This window comes from Chenopodium album, chromosome 11 (genome assembly GCF_948465745.1).
Source record: "Chenopodium album chromosome 11, dcCheAlbu1.1, whole genome shotgun sequence".
NCBI classification, from domain to species: Eukaryota; Viridiplantae; Streptophyta; class Magnoliopsida; order Caryophyllales; family Amaranthaceae; genus Chenopodium; species Chenopodium album.
This window is the reverse complement of record NC_137844.1, coordinates 34,884,431-34,903,608: the sequence shown is the minus strand read 5'-3', so window position 1 is coordinate 34,903,608 and position 19,178 is coordinate 34,884,431. Positions and strand designations below refer to the sequence as shown.

At 38.9% G+C, this 19,178-nt stretch overlaps 1 non-coding gene across 1 annotated transcript; it reads right to left on the bottom strand.

Moving 5' to 3' along the window:
• Positions 1–12,868: 12,868 nt before the first annotated feature.
• On the bottom strand, positions 12,869–12,975 carry LOC145569745 (small nucleolar RNA R71). Its single transcript, XR_014096280.1, has one exon. It is a non-coding gene; the product is annotated as a small nucleolar RNA R71 (small nucleolar RNA).
• Positions 12,976–19,178: the final 6,203 nt, after the last annotated feature.

Below are 19,178 nucleotides of genomic sequence, written 5' to 3'. Positions count from 1 at the left end.
AATAACAAATTATCCCTTCATATTAATTATGGATCCCCATAAATCTTAGAATTAAACTACTCAGACATAATTAAATCTAAACTAAACGAAGCAATAAAAGTAGTCATGATAGAGTAAAGAAATAAAATAAATAACTGAGATTAAAAGAGAAGAAATCGTTACCAAAGTTAAAAGGAACAAGAGTTGTAGAGAGAGAAAATAATACTAAGAGTTTAAGAGAAGAGAGAAAGAGAAAAGTTAGAGAGAGAAAAGAGAGAGTAAGGGAAGGGAGAAAAGAAATCCCCCCCGAATTCGCTTAACAAAAGCGTATTTATACTAAGCTAGAAAATCCTAAGTTAAAACAAATTAAACGACGCTTAAAACGTCCTCCAGAAACACGCGCCCGATTGGGCGCGCCTTTTTGATCGGACGAAGGGCTGCTGCAATATAAGTCTTCTTTGCCCGATCGGGCGCGCTATCGGGCGGATCATCGGGCGGACCATCGAGCGAATCATCGGGCGGATCATTGGGCGGACCATCGGGCGGACACCTTTGGGTCGCTTGGACTCCTCGTTTGGGCTCGTAACTTGGCCCAAACCAAATATCCTCTTTGGGGCTTAAATCATTCGGTCCTAATGTCTCGTCTTCACACAAGTCGAGCCCTTATTCACCGGCTTGATTACTCTAACCGATCTTGGGCTATGAAAGATGGTCGTGCTCCTCCAATGCTCGTAGTTGCTCCATAAAATTCCGGGAAAATGCTCCTAAGGTGCAATTCCCTACAAAACTCAACCAAAACTACGAAAACACTAGAAAACACATATTAGTAATAAAAGTGGCTCTAAAGAGCCAAAAACACTACTAATTATGACCAAGGGACGGGGGTAAAATACTATATAAAATGGACATATCAAACTCCCCCAAGCCAAACCTTTGCTTGTCCCTAAGCAAAGAGCTCATCAATGAACATATAAAACATGCCTCACCCCAATAATCAAATCAAGCACAAACGATTCAAGGAAAATCTAATGAACATGCTTCAATATCAATCAATCTCATTCATCCAATTACTCGTCCTCCCCAACAATTGTCAAGTAGAGCAAACCAAATGAGCATATAGAATTCAAGACTAGTGCTCACACACTCAACTCTCATTTATGTGGCGAGTAAAAGATGTACTCGATCGCTCTCCATCCCAACCCCTTTATGTGAACAATGCCCTCCCAAACTCACAACACTCGTGTGTTTAAAAAGACATACACTCAACCTAATAGTCGACTCGGAATATGTCAAGTCATAACTTGCATTGATAAACAACACTTTCACATTTACACAACTCTATGCACAAGGTCAGAAGGTCTTTAAAGCTTGTAATGTAAGGCTAGGGTAAAGGGTAGGATAAATTTGGGGATATGTGAGAGAAAAAGCTATGCATTAAGGGAGCCAAAACCTAATAAACCCATGATCAAAAATAATGATCATACACATCTCCAACATAACCAACTCCAATAACAATCCACCAAATATACTCCAAACAATATAAACAATCCCAACTCTTACAATATTTTCACTCATAAAAATATGATAATAATGAACTAGAGTGAAAAACAAACTTTGAACTCATAACTTGAAATATTTCAGTGAAACTTATCTTTTTTTTTCTTTCTTTTGACCAACCTTCACTTAGAACATTTGAACAAACATTTTTTTTTCTTTTTTTGCTCTTTTTTTTATTTTTTTCATTAGAAGTTCACTTTCTTTTTTTTTTCAACAAATTTCTCACTTTTTTTTTCCTTAACTTCTCTTTTTTTTTTTCATCACACTTTTATTTTTTTCCAAGAATATACAACTTTTGAACTCATCAAAACAAAAATATGAACAAGAACAATTAACTTCTTAAAACCACCCAAATTGTGCAAATAATGTGCACACTACAAACTCCATCACCTCACTCACTAATAGCTCCCCCAAGCCAAGCTTGGGACTAGTAACCAATGGGGAAAATAAGGCTTGTAATATGGCTAATAAACAATAAAAAGTCAAGGCAACAACGTGGGTAGCAAGAAGGGAACAAATGTATCTAAAATCATTTGAAGGCTACCTAAAGAACAAATGCCTTCGTCCTCCACATGTGCATAATAATGAGTCATGAAACACTACTCATAGTTGCAAACCAATACTCAAATTCATTGACATACCAGGAACTAACACACATTCCTAACCAAATCAACTAGTCAAGCACTATATTCACAAGTAGTTGGACAAAATTGACGCATTTTTAGGAATCAAAGCAATTAAACTTCAAATCATGATCAACAAATCCACAATATTAATCATCAAATACCAAGAATCAAAACAAATTCGAAATATTTTAATCAAGGGGCACAGGGAAGCATGATTCATAATTCATTGGAATGAAACTAACTTAAGAAAACAATATAATCTATACTAAGCACGTCAAAAGGAAAAAAAATAAATAAAAAGGGAGAGGGTGAAAGATATACCATGCGTACACGAGAACCTCCCCCCAAGCTAAATTAGACAATGTCCTCATTGTCTTAAAGGGAAGCTAGTAGTCAAGGTGACTACTCATCATCATCATCACCACATCAATGTCACCAAAGCCTCGAGGATTGCAATGCATCTCTTTAGAACAAAATTGGGCAAGAATGAAACAAAGTGTTAGTGGGAAAAAGTCTAAATTTGAGTCAGTTGCACTATTCTGATCATAACTTTTGATCTATAAATCATAATGCAGTGGTTCCAATTTCATTGGAAAGTAGACTTGAAGAGATTTCTAACGATAGGTCACACGCCAAAATCGGATAAGAAACGCAAAAGTTATGGCCTGTCGAAGTTGACAAAGTTTGCTGACGCGTACGCGCGCCCGATCGGGCGAGCTCTGCCCGATTGGGCCCGTGCTGCTGATTTGACGGGGCAGCTTGCTGCTGCTAATTGCCCAAATATCTTTTATACTATTTTGTCGTCTTCTTTTTCGCTCTCTTGATCAAAACCTGCACAAAAAGGTACTCCCACAAGCATAAGATACACTCTCCTTACCTCTCTATAACAAAACAAAAAGAAAAAACACAAAAATAAAAGACTAAAAAAAAAAAAACTAAATAAAAAGCAACAAAATACGGGTTGCCTCCCGCAAAGCGCTAGTTTATCAAGGTCCCGCTCGAGCATACTCTTTCTCTCAATCGGAAGAATTCAACGCCTTGAGTAACTTATCAAACGCCCCTGCAAACATTTCATTAAGCACTACATAGGGCTTAATAGCAAGCACATTAATCCCTACAAAGAAAAGGTTAGGAGCACATAAAGAGAACTCAAGATAAAAAGAAAAATCAAAAGAGAGAGATGAAAATACACCACAACCTTCTACTTCCTCCTGTAAAAATTTAGAATTAGGAGAACGAACATGGAGGTAGTCATTGTCTTTATCATCCAATAATGATTTGAATATTTTACCCTCATGAATAACCTCATCATCAACAAAGAAATTTTCAACCACCGTTTCTACAACTAATGATTTTTCAATCACTGATTCGTCACCCAATGATTTTTCAACCACACACTCTATAACCAATGGTTCTTCAACCTCAATAACATTCGTATTATTATAGTGCCCATAGACTTTTTCATCAAGAGCCTTCCAATAACTGTCATTAGCAACTAATCGTTTCCGAATATGATCATATGTATATGGAAAGACTCTAAAATCATCAGGAGCACGCACGAAAAACTCACTATAAGGGCATTCAGGATTTTCATGACAAAGACGATATTGACAACAACAGTATTCAGGTGCTGCATAAAAATCATATAATTCTTGTAGTGACGTAAGCATGGGTATTTTCAACTCATAAAAAAAATAAATAAAAATAAAATAAAAGATAAAAAAAAAATAATAATCTAGACTTTAATAACAACTAGAAATAAAAATAAAACCGTTTCCCCGGCAACGGCGCCAAATTTTGACAGGCTAAAGTCGTATCCCCTAATCAAAAGTAATTCCTAAAACCACTAACTAAATATAGATAGGGAAGTAGGGTCGAATCCACAGGGAAACAAGTCTTTCTATTCCTAACTAATTATTATAATCTAAATTATCAAGGTAACCAATTTGTTGTTTGTAATGTGAAACTATACTACGGAGATTAAGTTTAGGGAGAAAATCAATAATAAAAAGGCCTAGGGTCATAGGTTCACCAATAATTAATATTCCGGGATAAAACATAACAATCAATCAATCAACATTGCACAAATAACATGATTAACAGGCTCTCGCAATTTATTAACCAACATAGATCTAACAGGCTCTCGCAATTTACTAGATCTAAGTTCCTATTGAAAATAGCCTTTAATATCAAATTAACATCTGCTCGATTCATCAATTCAATATTGCTATACTTTTACAATCAAATCACATCTGCTCGATTCATAATCTAATTGCAAAGAATTAAAACAATTCAACACGAAATTATTATGCAATATCAAATATCAATAATAACAAATTATCCCTTCATATTAATTATGGATCCCCATAAACCTTAGAATTAAACTACTCAAACATAATTAAATCGAAACTAAACGAAGCAATAAAAGTAGTCATGATAGAGTAAAGAAATAAAATAAATAACTGAGATTAAAAGTGAAGAAATCGTTACCAAAGTTAAAAGGAACAAGAGTTGTAGAGAGAGAAAATAATACTAAGAGATTAAGAGAAGAGAGAAAGAGAAAAGTTAGAGAGAGAAAAGAGAGAGTAAGGGAAGGGAGAAAAGAATTCCCCCCCGAATTCTCTTAACAAAAGCGTATTTATACGAAGCTAGAAAATCCTAAGTTAAAACAAATTAAACGACGCTTAAAACGTCCTCCAGAAACACGCGCCCGATCGGGCGCGCCTTTTTGATCGGACGAAGGGCTGCTGCAATATACGTCTTCTTTGCCTGATCAGGCGCGCTATCGGGCGTATCATCGGGCGGACCATCGGGCGGATCATCGGGCGGACCATCGGGCGGACACCTTTGGGCCGCTTGGACTCCTCGTTTGGGCTCGTAACTTGGCCCAAACCAAATATCCTCTTTGGGGCTTAAATCATTCGGTCCAAATGTCTCGTCTTCACACAAGTCGAGCCCTTATTCACCAGCTTGATTACTCTAACCGATCCTGGGCTATGAAAGATGGTCGTGCTCCTCCAATGCTCGTAGTTGCTCCATAAAATTCCGGGAAAATGCTCCTAAGGTGCAATTCCCTACAAAACTCAACCAAAACTACGAAAACACTAGAAAACACATATTAGTAATAAAAGTGGCTCTAAAGAGCCAAAAACACTACTAATTATGACCAAGGGACGGGGGTAAAATACTATATAAAATGGACATATCAATTCACCACCTCAATCCGATCAAAGGGCTTTGATTTTCTTGCCAAGCTGATTCTCAACTTCACTTTGAAATTTTTTGAACTTTTCAAACGATTCAGATTTGTGCGACATGAGGTAGACATAACCATATCTACTATAGTCATCTATGAAGGTGATAAAATATCAATGTCCGTTCCTTGTGGCGGAGCTCATTGGTCCACATACATCGGTGTGTATTAGACCTAATAATTCTCCTGCCATTTCTCTGAACTAGGAGAATGGCTGCTTAATCATCTTGCCTAATAAACATCCTTCGCAATTCTCAAACGATTCTAAATTGAAAGAGTCAAGAACACCTTCTTGATGCGTTTGATGTTACAGTGGCCAAGACGACAATGCCACAAGTACGTTTGATTCGAGTCCATGGTCTTAGCCCTTTTGGCGGTATTATTCACATTATAAACTTGTATATCCAAAGAAAGCACATAAAGACCATTTTGAGAATGTGCAATACCATATAAAACATTATCGAGATAAAATGAACACTCATTGTTCTTTACTCGAAATTCAAAACCCTTGGCGTCCAACGCCGAAATTGAAATAATGTTTTTGGTAATGTTGGGAACATAAAAACAGTTTTCAAGTTCCAAAACAAGCCTTGAGGGCAAAGACAAACTGAGAGTTCCTATGGATACGACTGCAATTCTGGCTCCATTGCCGACCCGAAGTTCAACCTCTCCCTTCGCTTGCTTCCTAATGTTCCTTAGTCCCTGAGAATTGGAATAAAGGTGTGAGCCACATCCGGTATCTAATACCCATGATGTTGAGTTAGTGAAGTTTAAGTCTATAACGAATATACCTGATCTAGAAGCAACGGTTCCGTTCTTCTTATCTTCCTTGAATTTGTGGCAATCTCTCTTCCAATGTCCCTTCTTCTTACAATAGAAGCATTCGAAATCAGATTTAGAAGACTCAACCTTCTTCTCCTTGGTAGCTTTAGACTTAGGAGGAAAGGTCTTCTTCTTACCCTTCCCCTTAAAGCCTTTCTTCTTCTTCCCTGAGAATTTGAACGGCTTGCCCCTTTTGATCATGAGCATGTCATGCTTTCCCTCATCCTTGAGCGTTTGCTCGGCTTGCTTCAACATACCATGAAGCTCGGTGAGGGTTTTCTCCATGCTGTGCATGTTATAGTTCATCTTGAACTGATCATAACCTTTGTGCAGTGAGTGGAGAATGATGTCAATTGCTATCTCGGTTGAATACCCTGCATCAAGCCTTTCCATGTTCTCAAACAATCCTATCATTTTGAGTACATATGGGGTGAATGGCTATTTTTTCTTGAGGTTACTCTCAAGGATCTGCCTGTGGGTTTCAAACCTTTCAGTTTGGGCCTGCTCTTGGAACATGTTCTGCAGCTCAGAAATGATCTCAAAAGCTGTCTCCTTTTCAAAGAAAGTATTTTGAAGCTCCGGAGACATTGTGGCCAACATGATGCATTTGACATCACGATTGACACTTTGCCATCGGTTTAGGGCAGCCTGAGTCACCTCCTCATTGGGAGTCTCGGGCATTTCCTCATCAAGGACATATTCCTTTTGTTCTTGCATGAGAACTATACGCAAGTTCCTTTGCCAATCAAGAAAGTTTAGCCCACTCAACTTCTCCTTCTCGATAATTGAGCGCAACGAGAATTAGTTGTTTGAGTTATTTGAAGACATGATTCTACAATTGAAAGAATTTGAAATGAAAAACCATTCATAATACTTAAATAAGATTGAAATCATGCATTTTAATCAAACTTATTTAAACGTCTTATTCACACATTAAAATTGTCCCCATTTTAGTGAGAATAAGTCGATTCCAAGATCCAAAGAAACAAAGAGTAGTTAAGCATGCTTTGGCTTGTCTTAACACTCAATCTCCTAAGGTAAGCGTCGCTTTGCTAATGGCTCCAAGCCACTCTTGGTTGGATAAATCGTCGCATCTAATGCTCTCTCAACAACTTATCCACTTTTCCACGACATGTTAGGACTCCATCACTCATATTGTTGAGTATAACCAAAACCAACTTCCATACCCGGTATGCCTTACGTATCCTAGGGAGTAATAGTGATGCCTCGCTTTGGCGTAGCCTATCACTACTCTCAATAGGTCGATAAGTGTTGTTTTGGAATGGCAATTTCACTCAATATTTTAGGGACCTAGGGTTTCTATGTTGGTTGATTTAAGTGAACTTAATTTATCATCACAACATTCAAAATCCTAAACATGCATCTAACATATAATTCGTATATAAATATTAATAAATAGATATATATCGAAAACATAAATAAAGATGCATTTGGCAACTAGCATGACCCCTTGAGTCTTCAAGACTTCAAGGGACGGCTTTTGCAACTTCATGGCTTCGTCTTCTAAGAACCTCCGTCTTCAAGACATAGCCATAATTATGCAAATACTAGTATCTATGATTAAGACTAATATAAATATTAAGTTACAAAAATACTCAACGGTTAGCAGCCGTATTTAGATTTACAAAAATACATCACGGATCACAGTCCGTATTTTCTATCCTAATCAGGCCCCACTAGTTGCCATTTTATAAAACCCGTGAGAGAATACACATTCCATTCATCCATTCACTATTTGTGAATGGCCCATGCATTTTACAATAATAAAACAAGTAACAATGCATAAAACGAGCGTAAACTAGTAACTAATTTAGGTCGTTAATCCAATTAACATGCCTAATTAAAACTAGTCAAAGTCGTTTAATTGATTATGTAATTTATCGCAATTAATAAATGAAGCTCCTACTAAATTTCGCATCCATCTTAATTAATCCAATTAATAAAGTCGGTAAACCCAAATATTTGCCAAAATTAAATTTTGCAAATGCCGCTAAAAAACCAAGGCCTAACCTTCAACTTTTATTAAAATAATTAAAATAAAATAAAATTAATAAAATAATTAAAACGGCAAAATTAACATAGCCTTAAAACGAGGCAGAAGCGTTAAGTAAGGAGTTATGCACACAGCCGTGACTCATGTCAAACGTCACATCCATAGCCTAGAATACCGCATACGCGTCGACTCTTCTACGGAGCGTGCTCGCGACACAACCCACGAAGGCCACGCAATCTTGCTGTTGTGCGCATCGTGCCACAAGCACGTAGTACACCCACACACACACACACTCAAGCCGCACCAAGCATCACACAAGCATACCCCAAGCTCAAGCATGCACTGGCCTATGGCTAGCCACGGCCAGCCACAAGGCTGTACGCATGGTGCGCGCGCACAGCAGCAGCCACGCACAAAGCACAGCCGCAGCGCGCTGCTGCCTGGCTGGTGTTGCTGCTGCAGCCGGGCGCACTAACCACGCTGCTAGTGTGTGGCGCGCACCAGACATCACCAACCTTGGTAGCCACATGCAGGCTGCACAGCAGCCCGGCCAGCCGACGGGGTGTTGCCTTGGTTTGCGTGCCATACTCTCCGTATTTTAAATTCGAGTTTTTGCGTGACTAAATAATTAATTCTAAATTATTTAGAACTAATTTAATGAGCAAAATAAAAAATTAAACAAGTCCAACTTTAATTAAAAAATTCATTAAGGTGCACTTAACCAAAATTATTTTCAAGAACCATTCTTTAATAAAATTGGTTTAACTTGGTGTAATAATAAAAAAAAAAATTAAGGGCAATAACAATATTAATTTAATTAATTTAAATTAATCATGAGATTTTGACAAAATAAAAGGGAGTTGGAAATATGAACACAAAGTTCAATTTAAAGATTCCAACTTTAACACTTGTGAATCCTTTAAAAATTATATCTTCCAATATGAAGATAAATGAAATTTCTATCACAAGATTCAAATTTATGATTCCAATCAACTTAATACATGATTAAATAAAATGTTCAACCAAAAATTCATGGAATTTAGTAACTCAAAGTTTCAATCACTTAAAACAATTAAAGATTGAATCTTTAGTACTTGGAAGCAACAAAGAACAAATTTTTCATATTTAATGCAATGAATTTGCAATTATGTGGAAAAGAAAACCAAACTTTCAAGCACCAATTACTACCAAGTAACCATGCTTAAAGAGGTTTAAAATTGCATAAAAATTAAGGAAAGAACCAAATACATAACCACCTTAAATATGCCATTAAGATTCAAGGTTAGAAAGACTTAAAATATTTCGTCATAACGAAAAATCCCTCGAAAAAGGCATTTCTTATAGTTTTTTTTGGCTAAAAACACTATTTTGAAAGGGTAAAACCATTTCCAAAATGCCTTTTCCACCCAAAATTCACTATTTTTAGGCGAAAATCTGGGTTCGGGGCTGAAATCAGCTATAATACGGGTTTAAAAATAATAAAACCGAGCTACTAATCTAATTATCAACTTAAAACCATAAAAATTAATCCATAAAAACACCATGAAAAATATGATTATAAAAATAAATGAGCAAGGCTCCAATACTGCAGGCAGAAAGTATCTCATAGTGGCAGTAGACTATTTCACCAAGTGGATTAAAGCTGCGTTGGGTTTCGGTGAGTTCGACCCACCGCGGAAGGAAACCCGAGCCAAGATTACATTCACAATAATTATAACCATAAAGCATAATTAACTTAAATGACAAGATTAAGAAAGAGATTAATACCTTTTATCGCGTGCTTCGCTCACTTAATTAAGCTCTTACTTCGAAAGCTCTTAGCCTCGCTCACCTAAGGACCTCCAACGAAGTCCACCCGCAACCCGAGCACCGAAAATGGTTTATTGCTTAGGAGTTAGCTAAGCCCGACCTTAGAACCCGAGTAATAATTGTGTTCAAAGGTTTTCACAATGGTCATACCTTTTTCAACACTTACTGAAGCAATTTTCCCAATACCCCAACTTGGGTATTTATAGGGAAATACAAGAGTGAGAAAAGCTCACCCATCAAAGTGGGAGATTTGGTTTTTCCATTTAATTTTAAATTAAAAATAAAATAAATAATCAAGCTACTAATAAATCAACTAATGGCATACTCACAAGAGAGGTTAGGTGAGGACCATTTGGAGAAGGGGGGACCAAACTTGCTCCCCACTGCTCTCCCACAGCCGGCCAACACAACACCAAGCCCTTCATTTAGCTCGTGCCACATGGCAGCCCCACACTTGGGCACCAAGGCACCTAAGGTGGGCTGCCACGGCTGCTGCCCCCTTCGGCCCAGCAAGCTTATGCGTGCGGGCTGCTGCTAGCAAGCCACGCACCATGTGCAGGCTGCTAGCTGCAGCATGCTAGCACGCCACATAGTAGGTGCGGGTTGCTAGCCGCAGCTTGCTAGCAAGCCTCGCACATGGTGCGGGCTGCTAGCTTTGACTTGCTGGAATGCCACGCATTAAGTGCGGGCTGCCAGCCTCGGCCAGTAGCTAGCATGCCTCGCACTAGGTGCGGGCTCCTAGCTGGCCATTCAAGCCAAGGTGCGCTAGCACGCATTTCTAGACACCTGGCTAGGCGATATGCCCCTAGCACTCGGGCATTCTGATGCTAGGGGTATTTTAGTCATTTTGTTGATTTATTAGTAATTTTCTCGTCTCGTCTTTTTTTATTTTCGACTCAACTTCCGACGCTCCAAGCTCGAATTTCCGATGTCTAAATATTAATTACTCGGTCGACTCATTAATTCCTTCAGAATTAATTCGTCGTTTCGGTTCGATAGTTGCTTGGGTATGACCCGAAGGGTTCAGTCAAGATTAAGCTGTAATATTAATTATTCATTAATATTACTGATCGGAAGTGGCATCCACCCAGGCATTCCGATCACTTGACCTCACTGAATAATTAGCTTTCTAATAATTCTTAACCCTCTATCAGAGTAATACACTTGTTCTAAGGATACCATTCCTTTCAAGTTGAGCCCACCTAGTACATAAAAGCAGTCCAAGTGAGAGCGTTCATGTGGAAGAACATCATAACAAGGTTCGGGGTGCCGCGTGCATAGTCTTTGATCATGGGTGCCTGATATGTCTACTTTATATAGTATTTTACCCCCTTCCCTTTGTCATAATTGGTAGTGTTTTTGGCTCTTTAGAGCCACTTTTATTACTAATTGGTGTTTTCTAGTGTTTTCGTAGTTTTGGTTGAGTTTTGTAGGGAATTGCCCTTTTGGAGCACTTTCTTGGGATTTTATGGAACGACTACGAGCATTGGAGGAGCACGACCACTTTTCATAGCCCAGGGCCGGTTAGAGTCATCAAGCCGGTGATAAAGGGCTCGACATCTGAAATACCAAGCATTGGACACCGAGTGATCAAGCCGCAAAGTGGAAGTTCGGAGTGGGCTAAGAAGTAAAGCCCAATCCAAGTCCAAGCATGGCCGGGCCCGATCGGGAAACCTTTGGCTCAATCGGGCGGCTGCCCAGATTCAGAAGTCGAAGAAAAAGGCGGGCCCGATCGGATGGCCCTTCGCCCGATCGGGCGCGTGTTTTTGGGGAGATGATTGTAATATGTAGCGAAAGCCCTTTATGATCTGATTAATTAATGTATTGTTGATTGATTGTTATGTTTTACCCTGGAATGTTATTTATTGGTGAACCTATACCCTAGGTCCTTTATTCATTAATTTTCCTTCTACTTTTGTTTCTTCCCACTTTCACTCTGAGTAGTTTAGTTCCCTTTTATAATAACAATTTGGTTACTTGATAATCTAGATTATATTGATTAATTAGGAATAAATTGACTTGTTTCCCTGTGGTTCGACCCTTCTTCCCTATTTGCATAGTTAGTGGATTTAGGTATTATTTTTGATTAGGTGATTACGACTTTAGCCTGTCAAAATTTGGCGCCGTTGCCGGGGAGACGGTTTTATTTTTATTTCTGATTGTTTTTTTGTAGTCTAGATTATTCCCTCTTGTCTCAGAGAACGTTAGTTCTTTGAGGCAATTCTCATATTTTTCTTTTAGTTCTCTGTTTATGCCCAAGTGTTCCAGATCAGGTTATATTCCATTCGATCTTGAGATCGAGCGCTCTTTCCATAGACAAAAGAATCTTTACTGACAAATCCTGGCGGGTTGCGAGGATAACAATAATCACAGAGACCCTCAAAATGATTCTAGTGATTCAGAAGTCCCTTCAGATTCAGAATCAGAGATGACAACACCTAAGAAGCTCAGCAATTATTCGCAGCCGTCCCTGACAGATTTTCCACACCTTACTCCTACTCCGGCCCTTGATGGAGTGCAATTTGAAATCAAACCCCAATTTATCACGATGATAGAGAGGAAGCAATTCAGTGGAGCTAAGGGTGAAGATCTAAATCTTCACATTGTAGATTTCTGCCAATATTGCAACACCATTAGACAAGCTGGGGTCACGCAAGACCAAATCAGGGAGATTCTTTTTCCCTTTTCTTTATATGGAAAAGCTAAATTATGGTTTAATGGTTGAATAGAACTGCACTAGGTATTACTGACTGGGAAACTCTTGCCTTGAATTTTTATAATAAATATTACCTTGCAGAGAGAACAACTTTACTAAGGAGTGCTATTCAGAACTTTGCCCAAGAGCCAGATGAAACTCTATATGAGGCTTGGGAAAGGTTCAAGGATCTACAAAGAGAATGCCCCCACCATAATCTGGCACAATGGCAGTTGATCCAAGGCTTTTACAATGGACTTGGAAATTCATCTAGATCAATTCTAGATTCTGCAGCTAGTGGGAGATTCATGAATCTTAATGTTGAAAATGCAGGTCAGGTTATTGAAGACATGGCAATTCACAATTCCTAATATGGGAATCCGAGAGGGTTTGCTGACAAGGGAAAACATAATGTCGATTATGTATCCTTTTTGCAAGCTCAGTTAACATTTATTTGTTAGAAACTAGATAAGCTTACTATTGTTCCTAACTCTGTAGCTAATGTTTCTGCTGTTGCTAACAATGAAGATTTTTGTGAAAATTGTGGAATTGTAGGATATTGGGAGCAAGATTGTAGGAGTTCCATAGAGCAAGTTAATTACTTCCAAACCTATAGGCAAAATAACCCATACTCCAACTCTTATAATCTTGGCCTCCGGAACCACCCATATCTTTCCTACCGAAGTACCAATGTGCAAAACCCTCCACCTCCACAACAAACACAACAGCAACCCCCATCACAGCAAAAATATTACCATCCTAATTCTGGCCAGAAAAACCAGTCACAATCCTCATCTTCTGACCCTACTATGTCAGAAATTAGAGCAATGCTCTTAAGCATGCAAAAGCACATGGAGAGTAGGGATGCACAAATTGACTCGATTATAGCTCATAATAAAATCATGGACAATCAAATTGCGCAGATTTCATCTACCCTACAAACCCATCAGCAGGGAGCTCTACCATCGTAACCAATCCATCCTACAGATCATGCCAATGCAATCACTCTAAGGAGTGGTTCACATTATGATGGGCCTCCTATGCCCAAGGATGATGGACCTGTTGCTAATCCTGATTCCCTTGTACCAAATACTAATCTTACTAACCCTGCAGGGCTAAAAAAGAAACTAACCCTTCTAATGTTCCTTTGGAGGGTAAATCTCAGGACAAGGGTGGAGATGTACAGAGCCTAGTTATCAAACTACCATTCCCTAATAGACATTTGAAGAGTAAGTTTGATAAGCAATTTGGTAAGTTTTTGGAGGTTGTGAAAAACTTGCGGGTAACAGTTCTTTTCACTTATTTAATCACTCAGGTTCTTGCATATGCTAAATTTATGAAAGATATTTTTACTAGGAAAAGGGCCTTTGATGAGGTAGAAACTGTAGCTTTTACAGAGAAATGTAGTGCTTTATTGCAAAATAAATCCCCTCCTAAATTAAAGGATCCTGGTAGTTTTTCTATCCCTTGTCATATCGGTATTTGTCTTCATTGATAAAGCATTATGTGATTTGGGTGCTAGTGTCAGTGTTATGCCATCGTCTGTCTGTGCTAAGCTTAATATGGGTGATTTGTAAGTTACTAACATTACTTTACAGATGGCAGATCATTCTGTTAAATACCCTTTAGGTATTTTAGAAGATGTCCCTGTCAGACTTGGTAAATTTTTTATCCCTGTTGATTTTGTTGTATTAGACATGGCTGAGGATACACAAATTCCCATTATATTAGGTAGGCCTTTTCTTCATACTGCAGGAGCCATTATTGATGTAAAAAATGGAAAACTACCCTTTCTGTAGGAGATGATAATATCCCTTTTAATTTGGGGAAGGTTTTAAAAGGGCCTATGCTAGAAGAAAATTGTTGTTTAATTGATATCATAGATATAATTAATGATATTTGTGAATAAAGCTTACCACAGGTTCTTGCAAGGGATCCCTTAGAGGAAGTTCTTTGTGGAGATTTATCTGCAGGTGATGCAAGCATTTGGAGCAATGAGGTGGATGCTATTGAGAAAGCTCTTTCAGTAGAGGAGCTTAATCCTAAAGAGACCATGAAGGTAGTGAAATTAGTTCAAGAATCAAAACCTATAGAGGTTAAGAAACCTGAACTAAAACCTCTCCCTTCTCATTTGAAATATGTTTTTCTTGATGAGCCGGAACTATACCCTGTGATCATTAGTACTGCACTTGATGACCCACAAACTTCCCATCTTCTAGAGGTTCTTCGAACCCACAAAAGGGCAATTGGGTACAGTATTGATGATCTCAAGGGTATTAACCCTGATTTCTGTATGCACAGGATACATTTAGAGGATAACTACAAGCCACGTATTCAACCCCAGAGGAGGTTGAATCCTAATATGCAAGAAGTAGTCAAGAAAGAGGTGATAAAATTACTTGATGCAGGTATTATCTATCTTATTTCTTACTCCAAGTGGGTAAGTCCTGTTACGGTGGTTCCTAAAAAGGGTGGAATGACTGTGATAAAAAATGATTAAAATGAATTGATTCCTACTAGAACTGTTACAGGGTGACGTATGTGTATTGACTACCGTAGATTAAATATCGCCACTAAAAAGGACCACTTCCCTCTCCCTTTTATTGATAAAATGCTTGAGAGGTTGGCTAATCATAAGTTCTATTGTTATTTGGATGGATATTCGGGATTTTTCCAAATTCCGATTCACCCTAAAGATCAAGAAAAGACTACATTTACACGCCCTTATGTACTTTTGCATATCGTAGAATGCCTTTTGGTTTATGTAATGCACCTTCTACTTTTCAACGTTGCATGATGAGTATTTTTTCTGATTTCATAGAGTCTATCATGGAAGTCTTTATGGATGATTTTAATGTGTATGGGTCTTCATTTGATGCATGCCTAGTAAATCTCGCTAAGATTTTGAAAAGATGTGAAGAATGCAAATTGGTCTTAAATGGGAGAAGTGTCACTTTATGGTGACAGAGGGAGTAGTTCTTGGTCATATTGTATCTGATAAGGGTATAAAGGTAGATAAAGCTAAGATTTCTGTGATTGAGCAATTGCCTCCTCCTGTTAATGTAAAGGGGGTTAGAAGTTTTTTAGTTCATGCGGGGTTTTATCGTTGCTTTATCAAAGATTTTTCTAAAATTGCTAAACCACTAACTCAGCTTTTACTCAAGGATGCCCCTTTTGATTTTATTGATGAGTGTCTTGAGGCTTTTCACAGGTTAAAGCAGGCATTGATATCGGCGCCCATCATATGTGCACCCGATTGGACTCTTCCTTTCGAGATCATGTGTGATGCAAGTGATTTCGCATTAGGTGCCGTGCTAGGACAGAGAAAGAACAAAGTTTTACATGCTATATATTATGCAAGTAAAACTTTGGACGAAGCTCAAGTCAACTATGCCACTACGAAGAAGGAGTTTCTTGCTGTGATTTATGCTTTAGAAAAATTTAGATCATATCTAGTTGGTTCTAAAGTTATTGTTTTTACTGACCATGGAGCATTGAAGTACTTAATAGCCAAGGCAGAATCAAAGCCTAGGCTACTCCGTTGGGTTCTCTTGCTCCAGGATTTTAATGTGGAGATAAAGGATAAGAAAGGGCAGAGAACGTCGTGGCAGATCACTTGTCACGTATCAGGTATGGTGAGGGTAAGGATTCTCTCCCTATAGATGACTCTTTCCCTGATGACCACTTGTATGTAGTTGTAGAGCAACACCCCTGGTATGCCGATTTTGCTAATTATTTAGTTGGTGGTACTCTACCTCCTGACTTGTCCTACCAACAGAAGAAGTTTCTTTATGATGTTAAGCATTATTTTTGGGATGATCCTTTTTTGTTTTGTGATTGTGCAAATGGATTATTTCGCAGGTGTGTTCTCGAATGGGAAGTTCACGGCATTCTTACTAGTTGCCACACCTCACCTTATGGAGGACATCATGGTCCCACCAAAACGGTGGCCAAGATTAATGAATCGGGTTTTTATTGGCCCACCATGTTTAAGGATGCTAACACTTTTGTGCAGGCTTGTGACTCCTGCCAGAGGACTAGCAACATCTCGCGGCGGCATGAGATGCCTCAAACTGGAATTTCGGAAGTTGAACTTTTTGATGTTTGGGGTGTGGATTACGTGGGAACATTTTCCTCTTCAAGTGGGAATCGCTACATACTTGTCGCCGTTGACTATGTATCCAAGTGGGTTGAGGCCATTGCCACTCCTACCAATGATGCCAAGGTGGTCCATAGACTTTTCAAGAAAACCATCTTTCCAAGGTTTGGAGTACCTAGAGCTATAATCAGTGATGGAGGATCATGAGCGAAAGTTAGACACCTTTCTCAAGAAGTATGGTGTATACCATAGGACAGGTTTAGCCTACCTTCCCCAAACTAGTGGCCAAGTTGAAGTTTCTAACCGTGAGATCAAGGCCATTCTAGAGAAGGTGGTAGCAAAATCAAGGAAAGATTGGAGTGATAAGTTGGATGACACCCTTTGAGCATACATAACTGCATTTAAGACCCCAATAGGTACTACTCCTTATAGACTTGTGTATGGTAAAGCATGTCACCTCCCGGTAGAATTAGAGTACAAGGCATATTGGGCTGTTAAGGAGCTCAATTTGGATGCTAAGCTTGCGAGAGAAAAGAGGCTACTTTAACTTAACCAACTCGATGAGTTTAGGTTAACGGCCTATAACAGTGCACGTGTCTACAAAGAGAAGACTAAGAGATGGCACGACAAGATGATCCTTCCGAGAGAGTTCAAAGAGGGTGACAAGGTTTTGTTGTTCAGCTCTAGACTTAAACTTTTCCCAGGAAAGTTAATGTCAAGGTGATCGGGTCCTTTACTGTTAAAAGGGCTAATAAATTTGGTTATGTGGAATTAATCGATGAGCATGGTAATGAGTTCAAGGTAAATGGTCAAAGACGTAAGCTATACCATGAAGGGGACACGATTGGTGCGGTTGAATTACTTCACCTAATCAATTCCGGTTCATCTTGAGAAATATTGTGGTAAGAGGGTCGTGCGAGACCTAGATAAACCAGCGCTTTGCAGGAGGCAACCCGTATTTCATGCTTTCTAGACTAATATTTCGTTCTTTTTATTTTTAATTTTTTTTAGAGAGGTGAGGAGAGTGTAATTTTCCTTTTCAAAGTGTGTTTGTGCAGGTTTCGAATCAACAAATAAGGGGATTTAAAGAGAAAAAAGTAAAAAAAAGAATGAGTGTTCCGAGTTGGGCAGGGGCCCAGTCGGGCGGACCTCGCCCGATCGGGCGCGAGAATGAAGTTCAATTTGAGCTTCAATTCGCCCGATCGGGTAGGCACGCTCGATCGGGCGCGCAAGTTAGCTAAATTTCTGGTGTGAAATTCGCCCGATCGGGCGCGCAAGTAAAGGAAGAAATTGAAGGAAATTCGCCCGATCGGGTGCAAAATTTGAGAAATCGAGTGACCTAAAAATATATCCCGGGCGAAGCTCGCCCAATCGGGCGAGGGGATCGAGCGAAAATCGATGTCCCCTCGCGCCCGATCGGGCGCGCAACTTGCAATCTAAAAATCTGAAGCTTCGCCCGATCGGGCGCGCCTTTTTACCCGGGTTTGCTTAACCTTTCTCCCCCATTTCTTTTCACTTTCCTCCTTATTTCATCTCTTTCATTCACTCTTTCTCTCTCTAAACTCCATTAAAACACCTTCAACCTCTCTTTTCTACTCAAGATCTTCCAAATTCTCCTATCAAAACTCAAAATTTTTACATATTCTTCATCCTCTCATTTGCCTCTACATTCTCCATCTAATTTTCACTAGTTTTTCTCAAATTTTCAGGAAACCCTAAGAGAGTGAAAGCTTCAATTTGTCAAGAAATCAACTTAAATGGCATTCAAGAGATCAAGGACTCAAAGGGGTGAGCACTCAAGGCAACAACCAACACCCACGGTCGACCCGAAACTTCAAATTCCGGGATGGAGCGAGGTGGTGGTAACAAGCATGGAGCAAAAGACTAGGATGCTCAACCTCGTCGAGAGACAGGTAATTCCTACTCGATTTGTTCATCACCCTACCTTGTCTAGACTAGGAATTAACAAACAAGTTGAAAAATTGTTTAAGGGAATTAGAATGAGTGGGTTATTTAACTTGCATTATGACACTTATGATTACTTGACTGTGGAATTTATTTCTACGTTTAATTTGATTAAGTCTAGTGCATCTGTTTATCATGTTCAATTCCGTCTACTTAACAATGATGTGAGAATGTCCTTGAAAGATTTTGGTAAACTTTTTGAGCTAAAATCCGATAGGCCCACGGAGCCACCTAGGGATTATTGTGCAAAAGTCTACTTAGCTTTAACTGGGAATGTGTTAGAGAGCCTCCAACATGCCAAGGGAACTTGGATTCAACATCCCGTGCCAAAATTTTGGCAAAGATTTGTTAGCCTCACC